The sequence below is a fragment of the Nannospalax galili genome, unplaced genomic scaffold (genome assembly GCF_000622305.1).
Source record: "Nannospalax galili isolate Female #2095 unplaced genomic scaffold, S.galili_v1.0 scaffold52, whole genome shotgun sequence".
Lineage (NCBI taxonomy): Eukaryota > Metazoa > Chordata > Mammalia > Rodentia > Spalacidae > Nannospalax > Nannospalax galili.
The window spans coordinates 1,847,853-1,864,444 of record NW_008334003.1 but is presented as its reverse complement, the minus strand read 5'-3'; positions in this window follow the sequence as shown (position 1 = coordinate 1,864,444).

Sequence of the window (16,592 nt, the reverse complement as noted above, 5' to 3'; positions counted from 1 at the left end):
CAGAAACTGGACAAGGGTATCATTTATCACCACTCCTTTTTGATATAGTACTTGAAATTCTTCTTAGGTCAATAAGACAAGAGAAGGAAATTAGGGGAAATTAATTGGAAAAGAGGCAATATAATCCCTACTTGAAGATGATATTATACAAAAAAAAAATCCCAAAAATTCCAGCATAAAACTTCTAGAAAAGGTCAAATACAAGTCCAAAAATTATACATACACTATCTCTACATGAATTCATGTGCACAGCTGAAGGCTATATAACAAGAAACAGTGCTAGACAGGAGAAACCTTCCTTTGAGTTATTGGCCAAGGTAGTCCAAGAGACTCCCAAAATTACACAGGATATTGCCACAGCCCTTGACTGCCTCTCAGAACTAGAAGGTAAGACCCTATTGCTGAAGACAGACATACTTTGGACAAAGCATTTGAAGCAATGGAGCTGGAACTGACCTGGAACCACCTACCCTGAAGGCTAGCTCTCATAGACTTAGAGACCACTGTGCAAAATGCTAAAGAAGAATATCAGTCAATGGTGCTATCCCAGTTTTAAGGTCTAATAAGCACAACAATGATCAGTATAGCAAACTATATTGGGACAGTAGTGCCATTTTATCATGGGGATAATCAACAGCTACTTGATTGGACTAAATCCCACTCAATGGGAGGAAACTTATGTGTGGTACTTTAAACATAGTCAAATACACATGGCTGGAGAGGTCATAGATCTTAGAGAAAATCCCATGGTTGTCACATCCTTAGACAAATGTGATTTCTTACTCTGCAAAATACAGATCCTTATATTTACAGACGTGCATCTCAGTCACCACTTATCAAAGAAGCTTCTTTTGCAACAGACAGAGATTATTTCAGAGTTCCACGGAGATTGTCTGTGAATTGCCCAAGTCTAAGTGGAATATCTATAATGCAAATTCTACACCTAAGACTCATCACAGAACATAGAATAAGGGGTAAAGAAAACACTAATGCACTTCTCAACACTCATCAGTGAAGCCCCTCATGCAACAGAGGACCAGGAATACTAAAGGCCACGAGAGTGGCCAAAGCATAGAGGAAAAAAAGTCTACAGAGTGTTAGTCCTTGGATAGGACTCCTATGTTAAACTCTACCCACGCAGGCCTCAGGGACCATTGAAGAAGAGGGAGGGGAAAGATAGATTTAAGAGTGAGCAGAAGAAGTCCATGACCATATGGAAATAGAGTCTTACAGGGTTCTGGTACCTTACTCATCTGAACCTACTACAATGGTGTCAGCATGCACAAGACCCATGCAAACTCAAAAACCCAGCATAGGACTGTGGAAATGGGCATCAGGCTGGAATCTTAGCTTAAGAGCTGTAGGCAGCTGATTATTGCTGGGTGAGGAAGAACTGGTCTACTTAAAAGGGAGGGACTCTAGATAGGCTTATTAGATCTCAGTGGTTGAACTTGCACAGGGAAACATCTGGGGGCACTAACTTGACATGATAGGCCTTAAAATAAATGACAGAATGCATGAATTCTAGTAACGGGGGCATGGTGGATTATGGGAGGGTGCCAGTGGGGAAGGAGGTATAAAGATGATTAAATTGAACTATATGAAATACACAAAAATTCAATAAAATTTACAAAAAAAAGGCACCACCAAACAATAAGCAGGGACCCTGAGTGCTCTCACTCCTGTGGCCTGATGTCAATCTTGACATTTTACTGTTTTCTAAATCTATGCCATTGCTTCACTTGGAATAAAATTATCTTGCTTTTTTTGAAAAAAAAATTCTAGAAATGACCAACACTGTCAACAATGTAGCACATCAGAAAATCAGTTTATAAAAATCAGTAGTTTTCTTATATACTGATAACAAGCAATCAGAGAAAGAGTTCATGGAAAACTTCTTCCCATTCACAATAGGAGCCTCAAAAAATACCTAGTAATAAATGTAACCAAAGATATTAAAGATGTTTATAAAGAAAGTTTTAAATCTTAAAGAGATTAAAGAAGACACCAGGGGATGGAACGACCTCCTCTGGTCATGGATTGGTAGAATTACAATTGTGAAATGACCACTTTACCAAAAGCAATCTATACATTCAATGCAATTCCAATCAAAATCCCCATGGCATAATTCACAGAATTAGAAACAAACTGTCCTAAATCATAGAGAATCACAAAAGGCACTGGATGGCCAAAACAATCTTGAGCACAAAGAACGATACTGAAGGGATTATCATACCAGATCTCAAAATATATTGAGGAACTATATTCATAAAATCAGCATGATAATGGCACAAATTCAGACATGTAGATCAATGCAACATAAAAGAAGGCTCAAAGATGTGTGTGTGTGATTTCAGGCACTTGATATTTGACAGTGTTACCAGGAACATACACTGGAGGAAAGATAGCATATTCATCAAAGGGTGCTGGAAAAACTGAATCTCCACCTCTAGAAAAATAAAATTGGAGCCTGCTATCACTCTTCCTAAAAGTCAGCTCCAAATGCATGAAAAACGTGAATGTGAAACCGGAAACTCTGCAATGTTAGAAGAAAACGTAAGCAGTACCCTACTAGAAGCAGGTGTAGGGAAGGACTTTCTAAATTGGACAGCAGTTGCTGCAGAGTTAAAGTCAACCATTGACAAGTGGAATCTCAATAAACTACAAAGCAAAAGAAACAACGAAGGAAGTGAAGAGGAAACTCACAGAGTGGGAGAAAATATTCACCTGTTGTACATCTGTTAGAGGATTAGTATCTAGTACATACAAAGAATTAAAAACAAAGTATTAATAAAAACAAAGGACCCAACTAAACTTCGGCCTATGGATCTAAGCAGAGATTTCTCAAAAGGAAAAATATGTCTAGGAAGCACCTTGAAAACAGTTCAACATCGTTAGGAATTACGGAAATGCAAATTTAAACCACATAAAATTTTATCTTATACCAGTCAGACTGGCTAAGAGCAAGAGAACAAATGACACAAAATGCTGGTGAGGATGTGGAGAAGTGGAAATGCTCATTCACTGCTGGTGGGATTGCAAACTCATACAACCATTATGGAAAGCAGTGTGGAGAACTCTTAGAAAACTAAAAATGAATTTACCATATGATCTAGTCATACTACTCCTTGGCATATAACCAAAGTATTCATCATACTGTATACATACTTTTACATTCGTTTTTGTTGCTGCTCTTTTGATAATAGCTATGAAATGAAAAATAACATAAAAATCCCTTAAATGATGAATGAGCTAATGAAATGTGGTTCATTTATACAATGGAATTCTACTCAGCAGCAAAGAAAGATGAAATCACGAAATTTACAGCTAAATGGTTGAAACTAGAAAATATTGTACTAAGTGAAGTAGCACAAATTTAGAAAAACAAGCAAACAAGCAATGTATCTTCTCCCTCGTTTGTGCATCTAAGCATCAGTCCCTTATATGTGAGAATATATCCTGATGTAACCACAGGAATCCAGGAAAATGGTAAGAACCATAGTGGTAAATGGAAGAAAAGGCCCAAGAGAGGGTAATAGTAGGAAAAAGATGTTACCAAGCGGAAAATCAGGAACATGGAAGTATTCAGCTGGGAAAGGAGCCGGGAGGACATACAAGGAACTATGTGGGTAAAGATGAAGAAGGAACTCCAGAGAGGGGGGATAATAGAAAACTGGTATTACCAAGGAGAAAATGGGAGCACTTAAACTGGGGAGGAAGGGGAGAAGTTAGACAGGGAGTGGTAGAGGAGAGATAAATAAAGCCTAGGTGATGTGAAAGCCTGAGGGAAATGTATTAACCATAAAAAAAATCCCTGAAAAATATATATTGTGCCAGACAGCAGAAACCTCCCTTTCAGTTGTTGGTTGGCTTAGTCCAAGAGACCCCCCCAAATAACACAGGCTATTGCTACAGCCCTTGATTACCTCCCAGATCCTAAAGGCAAGACCCTATTTCTGAAGACAGGACAAACTGAGGACATAGGACTTGGAGCAATGGAGCTGGAACTGACCTGGAAATGTCATCCCTGAAGACTAACTCTTATAGCTCTAAAGGATGTTTTGCATGCTGCTAAGGGAAAAAATAAATCAATGGTCCAACCCCATCTGTAAAACCTAGTAACTAGAACAATGATTGACACAGCAAACTCTCAGTGCAAGAGTGGCACTTTGTATACCAGTCAGCTCCCATCAATGAAGGTTCTTTTTTTAAACAATGGAGATTTTTATAGAATTCTATAACTGGTCACACACATGCAATAAGTGTCTGTGAGATGCCCAGCCTTAAGTGACTGGTCTAACAATGGAATTTCTACATCTAAGGTTTATGGAACATAGTTGAACAAGGGTGGAGAGAATACTAATACATTTCTCAACTCTCACCAGGGAAGCTTCCTCATGTAACAGATGGAAATATACACAGAAGCTACAACTGGTCAAAACGTGTAGAACAACGCACTGCAGAGGCACTGAGAGATGGCTCAGTGTTTACGAGCACTGGCTGCTCTTGCAGAGGACCCAGTTTCAGTTCTCAGCAACCACATGGTGGCTAACAACCATCTGTAACTCCAGTTCCAGGAGATCCGTTGCCTTCTTCTGTCTTTTGTGGGCATTGCTTGGCATGGGTGCACTTACATACATGTAGGCCATACACTTATATACATGAAATAATTTTTAAAATTAAGTAAAATATTTAAAATTAATAAAAGAGCCTGCAGAGTGTATGTCCCTGGATAAGAATTATTTAGCCTCACCCACAAAGAGGCCAGCAGGGATCATTGTAGAAGAGGAGGCAGAAAGATTTTAAGAGCCAGAGATGGTGCACAATCATAAGAAAACCAAATTTTCCAGGCTCCTGCGAACTTGCTCATATTAACTTACAGCAATGGTGACAACATGCTTTCTACAAAAGCCAAGCAAAACCAGCATAGAGTTGGAGACATGAGCAGGAAGCCTCAATGTTAGCTTAGTTAGGGAGAATTAATCTTCTTTAATGTTGTGGTGTTAGGTAGGTTGACCAGTTTCTAGTGGATGAACTCACACTGAGGGATATCTGTGTACAGTCTTGACTTGATAGTCCTAAACATAGACAACAAAATGTATGATATCCTGTGGGCAGGCTATGATGGCATGCAGATAACAGAGGGGTCTAAATATGATTAAGATCTATTGTATGAAATGCGCACAAAATCAATAAGAGACAGGAATGGTGGGGGACTCCTTTAATATCAGCACTGAGGAGGTAGAAACAAACAAATCTCTGTGAGATTGTGGCCAGCCATGTCTACATATTGACTTCAAAGTCTGCTGGTACAACATGGAGACTCTGTCTCAAAAAGACCAAAAAATTTTCAATAGAAATACACATAGAAAAAAAAATATCCCAGTGCTAGGGGTGGGTTATGTCCCTAGGAGTTGCTGGTCAGGGAAGCCCTAGAGGCTCCGTTCCCAAACAATGAAGGCCACTGTTGTTGGTTACATTACAGCACTTTGGTTATTGGATGTGGAGAAATAAGGCTAGCAGCAATCACCTAAAAGTAGTACAGTTCTTGTAGTGCCAGAAGATGCTACTAAGGTTGCAAGGGAGAATTATAGCTCAAATGGAAGTTCCAGACAAGATTTGTCAGTTAGTACAATAATGGTACAAGCCATTATATATAGAACTGACTCTTTTTATTTGACCAAAGGTCTGCTCCATACAAGAAAATCCATATTTGGTACTGGAAATTTAGATAAAACCTGCAGCCAGTGAAGTTATGGACTCCAGTGGAAAAAGAGCTGTGATTGCTATGGTGAATGCATATAATGTACTGGTTAAGGTGTGTCCCAACATTTGTGTTTATGCCCATAGGATGCTACTGCTGTTAGTGTTCATTTGGATATTTTCTCTATCATTTTCTGCCTTTTCTTAGGTTGTATAGCAAAGAAGTATTACAGACACATGCCACCAGCCGTGCTCTGAAAAAGAGGCATAAATAAAAAGATGCAAAAGTTCAATAACCCCTAAATTAGAGGATCATAGTCAGACTTGTATATCTCCTCCTCCAAGGCACAGGTACCATTGCAGAAGGTGGGGGGCAGGAAAAAAATTAAGAACTAGAAGAAAGGGATGGAGTTTTTTGTAACAATTTCTTCTGAGGTAAAACCCTCCATCTTGGAGGAAAGCACCTTATGACACAGGATGTTCTAAGGGGAGGTGAAACATTCCATCCTGCAGAGAAGCTCATCAAGCCCAGGAAATAACTCAAGAGGCTTCAAGAAGCCCTTGAAACTGACGATATATATTAGGGCCCTCCTTCCCCAAGTGTGTGTGAGCAGTAAGGACTGCTGAGAGATATCCTACCAGCAGAGCTGCCTGGAAGGGGCTTGGGGCAACCGAGGTGCTTGGAAAACACACTCTAACCTGTTGAGTTGCCTGCAGGTTGAGTCATGCACTCTAGGTGGGATTTTGGTGATTCAGTAGTCTTTCAGTCATTTCTGCTCCTGAAAGTAAACCCAATAAGACTATTGGTCTAGACACACACTCAAAAAAAAAAAAATCTAACAAAGGTAGTGAAGGACGTGTACAATAGAAACTTTAAGACTTTGAAGAGAGAAATTGAAGAGACCAGAAGATAGAAGGACCTCCCATGCTCATAGACTGGCAGAATTAAGATTGTGAAAATGGCCATCCTACCAAAAGCAGTATAAAAATTCAGTGCAAAACCCATTAAAATTCCAACACAAGTCTTCATTGAAATAAAAAAAAATTCAAATTTCATATGGAAACACACACACACACATACACACACACACAACAGGATAGCAAAATATTCCTAAACAACAAAAGAAAGACTGGAGGTATAATCATCCCTGAACTCAAATTTTACTACAGAGCAATCATAATAAAAAACAGCATGGTACTGGCACAGAAGCAGACACCTTAATCAGTGGAATAGAACTGAGGACCTAGATTTAAATCCACACATTTACAGCCATTTGAGTTTTGGCAAAGGAGCCACAAATACACACTGGAGAAAAGACAGCCTGTTCAACAAATGCTACCTGTCAAACTGGATAGCTTCATGTAGAATAATGAAACTAGAACCCGATCTTCCACCATGCACAAAACTCACTTCCAAATGGATCAAGGACCTTAACATAAGACCCTGAATCTAATGGGAGAGAAATTAGGGGATTTGGAACTGACAAGCACAGTATTTTTGAACAGGACTCCTGAACTGACTCAGCATTAAGTACAATGACTAAGGAATGCAACCACGTAAAACTAAACAGCTTCTGTACATCAAACATTGCCATCAAGTGAAGCGGCATCTTACAGAATGGAAAACAATCTTTGCCAGCTGCACTTCAGACAAAAGGTAAGGATCTAGACTATACATAGAACTCAAAAACCTAATCATCAAAAGCAAATTCAAATTTAAAATCGGAGCAAGGAAATGAACAGGGAGGTCTCTAAAGAAAAAGTGCAAGTGACTGGGAACTACTTTTTAAAGCTCGACATCTGTCATCAGAGAAATGTAAATTAAAACACTTTGAGATTTCACCTTATACCACATAAAATGCTAAGATTCAAAAACAATGACAAATGCTGACAGTGATGTGCAGAAAAAGGAATTCTTATCCACTACTGGTGGCAGTGAAACCTTGTGCAACCACTATGGAAATCAGTCTGGATAGTCTTCAAAAAACTTTAAATTGATTTACTACAATATCCCACAGTTCCATACTTGGGCATTTACCCAAAAGATTTTATACTCTACTGCAGAAATGCTTATTCATTCATGTTTATTGCTGTCCTTTTCATAACAACTAGGAATTGAAAACAACGTTGGTGTCCATCAACTGAATGGATAATGAAGGTGTGATCATGCACACAATGGGATATTAAAAGTTCAAATTATGAAATTTACAGATAAATAGAGGTGGAGATAATCACCCTTTGTGAGTTAACTCAAATCCAGAAAGACAAATGTTGCATGTTCTCACTCATAACTAGATGTGAGATTTAAACCGCCCATATATATGTTCCTATTTGAAAATCTAAAGAAGCAATGAAACTAACAAATGGCCATTGAGGTGGAGGAGGTATCCTGGGAGGTAAGCATAAGGAAGTTTTATAAAGGGGCAATGGGGAACCACAAAGTAGGAAAGGTTAAATGGGGTGGGGAGGGCAGAGAGAAAGTATGAGGAAGGATAAGTAACATTAAAGGCCTTTAGAAAAATCCATATGGCGATCTATCATTGTGGAATTTTCTTAAAATATATACATATACAGAATAAAAAAGATTAGGAGTTATCCTATAACATTGTTCCTACTAGACACCATAGGCTAACAAAATAAACTTCATGTGCCTGAAATGGACTCCCTTTCTTGAAGCTGTTGGCCCCTTGGTCCCATAAATTCTCAAACAATCCTTGCCATTGACGCTGCTCATGGTTACCCACCAGAGGTTGATTATTATGATGTCACTATTGCTGAAGATTACTACATGTAGAAGCCACAGAACACACAAGAGAAGTCAAGCTCAGGCTGACACCAAAGCCTCATCTCAGGCTCGCGTTTATAGTGAAGGAAGAGGCTATGAATGGTACTGGAAAGAAAAGAAAAAATAAACTTCAGTCTTACTCAGGTGTTAATTCTTTTTACTACAATAACAACTGGCCTGGCAAGATATGCCCACCAAGCAATAGCGACACGAATACTATGGCAGTAACCAACCACTTTCTAACTGGATTTAAGTTCTGCTTCATAAGATGGAGTCCATACCTGACATAGCATTCAGGCCTAGGAACCTGAGGCCATAGGTAAGTTCTAAAATCTAATTCTAAATGTTGTTATACTACTTCTGTCTCGGAAGGCTCAGGGATCATTTCAGAAGAGAGGTGGAAAGACTGTAAGGGCCAGTGGTGGTGAATGATCACAAGGAAACAGTTTTCCAGACAGCTCATCATTTACTCAGATGAACTCACAGCAATGATGGCCGCATGCACAAGTCCCACAGAAGCCGGCAGAAAAACAGACAAAATACCAGCATAGACATGGGGATGTGGGAAAAATTTCCCAATCCTACCTGTGAAACTGTTGGGAAACAATGGCTTCTGGGAGGAGGGGAGAGTCAGTCTCTCTCAAGGAGATGACTCTGGTAGGTTAACAAGGCTTCAACGATAGAGCCACACTGAAGGACATGTGGGGATGTAAATTAGACTGTATTGGCAAATTTGGAGTACATTAAATTGGACAGGGGCGGAAAAGGAAATTTCAAATAGGGGAAGGGATCTAAATATTTTTAGATTACATGTATGAACACTGCAAAAATTCAATAAAAATTAAAAAGAAAATAATGGGCAGTAAGAAAACATCAAAACACAATAAAATCAGCAAAATGAAAGGATTTAGCACACATCTTTTAATAATAACTCAGAATATTAATGATTTAAATCCCCAATCAAAAGATGGACTAACATATTAAGTTAAATAATAGAATTCACCTATTTATTGGCTTAAAGGAATATACATCTTCATAAATACAGACATTCTTAGTGTGAAATGATGGAGAAAGGTATTCCAAGCAAAGGGCTATAGAAAGTAAGCAGGGATCTCTGTTCACATATCTGGCAAAATATAATTCAAGTCACTTCATACTGATTAAGGGAACAATGCTTCAAGAGGCCATTATCATTTTAAGTACATCTGCACTGAACATAAGTATGTGCGATTTCAGAAAACAAATTGTACATGTAAAAACTATTGTACATGTAAAGATACAGATTAATCCCAACAAAGTCATAGTGACCCAACAATGTTATACAGACCAAAGGGCTAGAGAAATACTGGCCTTAAGTGACATGAAAAAGCAAATGGTCATAACTGATGTCTATAGATCATTTCATTCAAATTCTGAAGAATATATATTCTTTACAACAGTCCTTAGAATATTCTCTAAAATAGACCATAAGACATAAAGCAAGTATTAAAATATAGGAACAGCACAGTACTTTTAAAAAGGTTCATTTATTTTTATTTTCTGTGGACGAGTGTTGTTCTGCAAGTATGCATGTAATACCGTGTGTGTGCTTGGTACCCACAGAGGCCTGTAGAGGGTGACGGATCCCCTGGAACTGGAATTACAGATGGTTGTTAGCTACCATGATCTAAATACCATTAAATGATCTAAATACCATCAAATTACATTGTATGAAAATGACATATATTCACTTAAAAATAAAAAAAATAAAAAGAGGGACAAACAAAACACCTGTGAACTAAATGAAAGAACACATCAAAAAAAATCACTATTGGGCTGGAGAGAGGGCTCAGTGGTTAAGAATGCTGACTATTCTTGCAGAAGACCTGGGTTTGAATCCCAGCACCCACATGGCAGCTAACAACTGTCAGTAACTCCAGTGCCAGGGGATCCAACAGCCTCTTCTGTCCTCCGCGGGTGTTGCAAGACATGGGTGCACTTACCTACATGCAGGCAATCCACACATACATATAAAGTAAAAAAAAAAATTACTCACTATCATCAAGCAGGCTTCATTCCAGTGATGCAGTGATTCCACATATGTAAGTTAAAAAAGAACACACAATACATGACTGTATTCAAGGACAAAACTCACACATAATCACTTTATCAACACAGAAAATGCTTTTGACACAATCCCACATCCCTTCATGATAAAAGCTCTGACAAGATTGTGAAGAGATGGGCCCTATTTCAACATAAATTTACATATGGCACATTTATAGCCATCATGAAACAAAATGAACAAAAATTTAAAGTGCTTCCACTCAAGTGAAGACCAAGTCAGGGGTGTCTGTTTTGTTTACTCCATTAAATACAGTGCTTGAAGTTTTAACTAAAGCAATAAGACAAGAAAATTAAAAGACTACAAATAGGAAAAGAAATCAAAATGTTTTATTTGCAGATAGTATGATCTATACATAAAAACCTTAAAGGCTCCGCCAAAAAATGCTAATAAACAATTTCAGCAAAGTGACAGCATACAAAATTTTCACAAAATCAATCACTTTTCTATAAATAATAACAAACACACTGATAAAGTAAGTAGGGAAGCAATCACATAGAGAATCGCCTCATGGAAAAAATAGGTGAAAGACTTCTATAATGCACACTTTAAGACACTGAAGAAGGTAGGTGAAAAAGACAGAAAATGACGGAAAGACCTCTGATGTTCATGTACTGGAAGAATTAGCACTGTAAAAAATGGCTATATTATAAGCAAGTGATCAATAGCTACAATGTAATGTCCACCAAAATTCCAATGTCACCCTTGACAGAAAAAAATCTTACCATTCATATGGGAGCACAAAAGGCAGTGCTACAGGGCTGAGGAGATGTCTCATTGGCAAAAGCACTTGTTATGTAAACATGATGACTGGAGTTCAGATCCCCATCACCCACATGAATGTCAGAGGGGTGTGGGGGCCTAACTGTAATGCTGTCTCTCAGGAGGCAGAAACAAGAATCCCCAGAGCGAGTGCGTTATCTAGAATCAGAGAGCTCTGGGTTCAAGTGAGAAGCCTTGCATCAATATATAGGGTAGAGAACAATCAAGGAAAAATCCTGTTAACCTCTGGACTCCACATGCAGGTGCACACATGTGCACAAGCATATACTATCTGCATAGAAGAAATCACACATACACACATGCAGCCACACACATATATACATGCGGGAAAAATGAGCAGTGCTGAAGGCATCATCACACCTGATTTAACTGGTTTACAGAGATGAAGTCACAAGAGTGATATGATTTTGGCACAAAACTAATAAACAACTGATAAATAAGTCAATGAAACTTTAGCCATCCAATTTTTGACTGATATACCAAATCTATATTTTGGAGAAAAGATAACTTTTCAATAAACAGTGCTGGGAAAATTAGATATCCACGTGTGAGTGAATGAAACTCGAGCCCCATTTTTTACCTTGCCTCAAAAAGATCAACTCCAAGTGAATCAAAGACCTTAATGTAAAATACGAATCTCTGAAACTATTAGGGGAATAGGCAGGGAAAGCACTTCATGCTACAGGCATAGGCAATGACTTTCTGAATAGAACTCCAGTTTCTCAGGAAATAATGTCAGCAATTGATGAATCGGGTCCCATGAACTTTTTACGGAAGAAGCTTACCTCTAGCAAAGAGACAGCTCAACAAGTGAAGAGATAACCCACAAAAGTGGAAAAATACTCTCTGCTAGCTTGATGTTGAGAACTCAAAGAAACTGAACAACAAGGGCTGGAGAGATGGCTCACTAGTTAAGAAGTGTTACTTTTCCTCCAGGAGACCAGATTTTGATTTCTAGCACCCAGGTCAGGTGGCTCACAACTGCCTGTAATTCCAGTTCCACGAGATCTGATATTCTCTGCTGGCCTCTGTGGGCACCTGTAGTAACAAATGCACACACACATATACACATAATCTTAAAAATAAATATTTAGGACCTGGAGAGATAACTCAGTGGTTAAGAGTATGACAGCTGTTCTTGTAGAGGATCCAGGTTTGATTCCCAGCACCCACATAGTGGTTAACAACTGTCTGTAACTCCAGTTCCAGGGGATCCGAAATCCACTTCTGACCTCAAAGGGCATTGCACAAAATGAATGCACTTACATATATGCAGGCAATACACTGATACACACAAAATAAAAATAATAAAATGTTAAAAAATAAAAATGAAAATTAATCTTTAAAAGTAAAACTAAAGAACTAAAGAACAGGAAGTAAAACAACCTGGTCAAAAAATGGTCTGATGAATGAATAGATCATGAGCAAATGAAACACAGATGGCATTGAACAAATGAAAAATGTTTGACCTCACTAGACAGCAGAGAAATACAAATTAAAATCACAATGAGATCACCCAATCAGAAGGACAGTCAGTAGAAACCAAATGCTTGTGAAGATGTAGACAAAAGGGAACACTTTTCCTGTTACTGGGAATGTCATTTATCCAACCAGTATGGAAATCAATATGGAAGTTCTTCAGAACACTGAAAACATGAGCTGGCAAGATAATTCAGTGAGTAAAGAAAGATGCCTGTTACCAAACTTGACAACCTGATTTTGTTGGCCATAATTCACATGGGAGAAGGAGAGAACTGACTCCTGTAAGGTGTTATCTGATGTTCAGATACCTGCCATAAACACACAAACACACACACACACATACACACACACACACACACACTAACAACAAAATACATATCTATTATATTACTCCTGGGCGTTTACCCAAAAGAATCCAAGTGAACATATTATGGAGGTACTTACACATCATGGTCAATTGCAGTGAGTCCCGGTAGCTAAGCTCTGGAACAAGTCTAGAGACTGAAAAGGATGTAGAATATACACTATATATACACAATAGAATTTTCTTCAGTCATAAAGAAGAATAAAGTTATGTTACATTCAAGAAAATGGATGTAACTGTAGATAATCATATTAAATGAATTTAGCCATTCTCAGAAGACAAGTATTAAATATTGGAGAACTTGAAAATATTACTAGGAAATTTGATCAATGTACTACAGATTTGCATGAAAATATTCATTAGTAATACAGTACCATGCACAATTAATATTTAGAGTGAAAAATATATTTATAAAGGTTTTCCCCAGTTGAGAATCACTGATTTAGTATATAGTGATGTGTGTGTGTGTGTGTGTGTGTGTGTGTGTGTGTGTGTGTGTTAGGAGTGATTTTTGTCCATGGTCTTGCATAGTTGAATGATATTGTCCACATATCTTGGAATGATCTTGAAATGTCATTTCCACTTAAATGGCTTAGAGGTTTTCTTTAACTCTCTTTTCATGAGAATGAGTTTACATCTGTTAAAAATCTTAGAAAATATATTGTCTCTTTCTATTTATAATGTTTTACCCCATATTTGTTAAGTGAACAATTAGAGTGTTTGATAATGTTGCCTTCCCTATGGTATATCTCCAGGGTCTCTCAACTCCTGCTATATTGTAAGCAATCAACCTGTAACTAGTAAGAGGAAAGTGATAAAAAAGGGCCAAATTAATAATTGGGGTAGGAATTTTACATGAAAAGTCAAAAGTATATTTGTTTAACTGAAAACAATTCAAAGTAATACTTCCCCAATTCTATACCAAGGAAATTTTGAAGTGATGAGGACATTTACTGGATTGAGCTTGAGCGAAAATGTAGAAAATATCATTAGAGATTTTATAAATGGAAAAGGAAGCCTATGCACCAAATTTATAAAAGTGCTACTTGATTGAATTATCACCTACACCAAAGATTCTGGTAACATTTAATAACCTATACTTATTACCTCCATTATCATTGTTGAGGTGTTAATTAATATTTGCAAGGGATGGTGAAATGTAAATTTTTGAGAAAAACATTTTTCTTGCTATTTTCACAGAGATATTATTCACCTGCCTTGAATTAAAGTTTTCTCTTCAATATGATAACATTTCAGAGTTTTAAAAAGCCAATACAAAGTTCTATGTCCTTATCATCAACTAAATAATGCCCAGCACCACCAAAAACTATTGTCCATGTCAGAATCTTGGGACCAATGAATATGTGAACTTATATTACAGAAGTAACTTTGTAGATCTGATTAAGTCAAGGATCTCAAAAAGGGTTTTTTTTTTTTCTGGATTATTTGAATGAGTCAAATGCAGTCACAGGAGACCTGGAAAAAGAGAAGCAGCCACTGGTCACAGAGACAGTGATACGCAATGGAAGCAGAGGAAGCAGAAAATGCCTCGCCACTGGGATGTAAGAAAATGATTCAGTACATGAAAATATTTAACAATGGAAAAAGTTACAAAGTTAAAAAAAATGGAAGAAGGGCTGTGTAACAGATGCTGAGATCTACAGATGTTGACAAAGAATAAGACTCTGCTGACAGCTTGATTTTCATACCCTGGCACTGATTCATGAACTATATGACAATCAATTCATGGTGTTCTAAGCCACTAAACCTGGTAATCAGATATGGTAGTGATGAGAAATAAACACAATCATCCTGAGGACAGGCTTTTTCTCTTACTGTAAGAATTTTGCACTCAATGTAGGACTATATATGCTTGTAGCCCACTATTCCCTTTTTCAAGGGTAAACATTGCTCAGGGTTACAAAGCTTTTTATGAAAATGCCAAGAGTATTTATTAATTCTACAGGTGAAATCCCCTGGCTGGGGCAGTTGCTAGCATTGTCCTAGCAATGCTGCTGGGTTGATCCTCATGTATATGTGCAGGAGTGGCCATCTATGACTGTCTGATGCACAAGCTCTTTATAATAAGCATTAGTACCTAGAATTGCCTGTGTTTTTGTTTGTTTCTTGACTAATTCGGACTTTGTGTTCTTGTTATGATTTTTGTGGTATTTTACTGTATCTATGTATTGAAATGGAACCTTTAACTTTGTAATAAAGTACACGGATTTCCTTTACTATACCTAATAAGCTTTGATAGTTTTCTTTTTTCAAGCCTTTAATTGGCATATGCTAATTCCACATATTATTGGGTTGCATTGTAATATTTTTATGTATATATACAAATGTATCTTGATCAAATTCCTTGTCCCATTATTCTCTTGTCTCCCTCCCACCCCTAGTGAGTCTTTTCTTTTTTTTAAAACTAGTATTCCTTCTATCTTCATGCCTTTTTTGGATGAGAGAGTGAGGTTAGTTAGGATTATTTACAGGAAGGATGTGTGAGGAGTTATTTACAGAAGCACAGTAACACAACAGTAGTGGCTACGGCACTGAAGAAAACGGCTCTCTGAGCAATCAGTAACTGCCTGTAAACCCTAAAATGGTGGGGTCTTGTAGGCCTCTCCCTTCTCCGTGATGAAATGTTGATGGGCCCAGGCTCCGGCAGGTGACCTGCAGGTAGTCAGAGCGGCTGAGAGAACAAGAGAACGGAAGTTTTGCCAAGCTGGAGGTGTTGCACCACCATGTTGCACGCCTTCCTCTGGCTCTTACACTCTGCTCCCTTTTCTGTCATGTTTTCTCACGCTTGAAGGGGTAATACAGGTGTCCCGCTTAGGCTTAAGCATTCAACACTCACTTATTTTCAGTACATTGCTCAGTAATGTCTCTGTGATAACTGCTACTGTAAAATGATACCCCTCTGACCAAAGATGAGAACAGCACTAATCTATGAATACAAGGACAGTTAGAAATCAGGAACATGACAGGCACATCATGTCCCTTTAGCAAAACAACAGCAGTAGCTTCCTCCAACTAAGGCTGATGGCCTCCCCAGCATGGGGTTTTGATCAAGTTTAAAGTACCAGAAATGAATTTTTTCCCGTGAAGCAGGCCTCAAATCCAATCAGAAAGCAGTAAGCTATCTCCAAAATCATCGTGCCACTATTTTAATTTTTCTACATAAAATTTTTTATAAAAAATTTTAATAAAATATGTTTTAATTCTTCTTGTCTGCAGGGTTTGGGTTTTGTTTGCTGTTGCTTTTCAAGTGTGTTGAGTTGCACTGTTAAGTCATTTATTTGTCTTAGAGAGAATTGGACTGGAGGGAACATACCTCAACATAATTAAAGCCATATATAACAAACCCACAG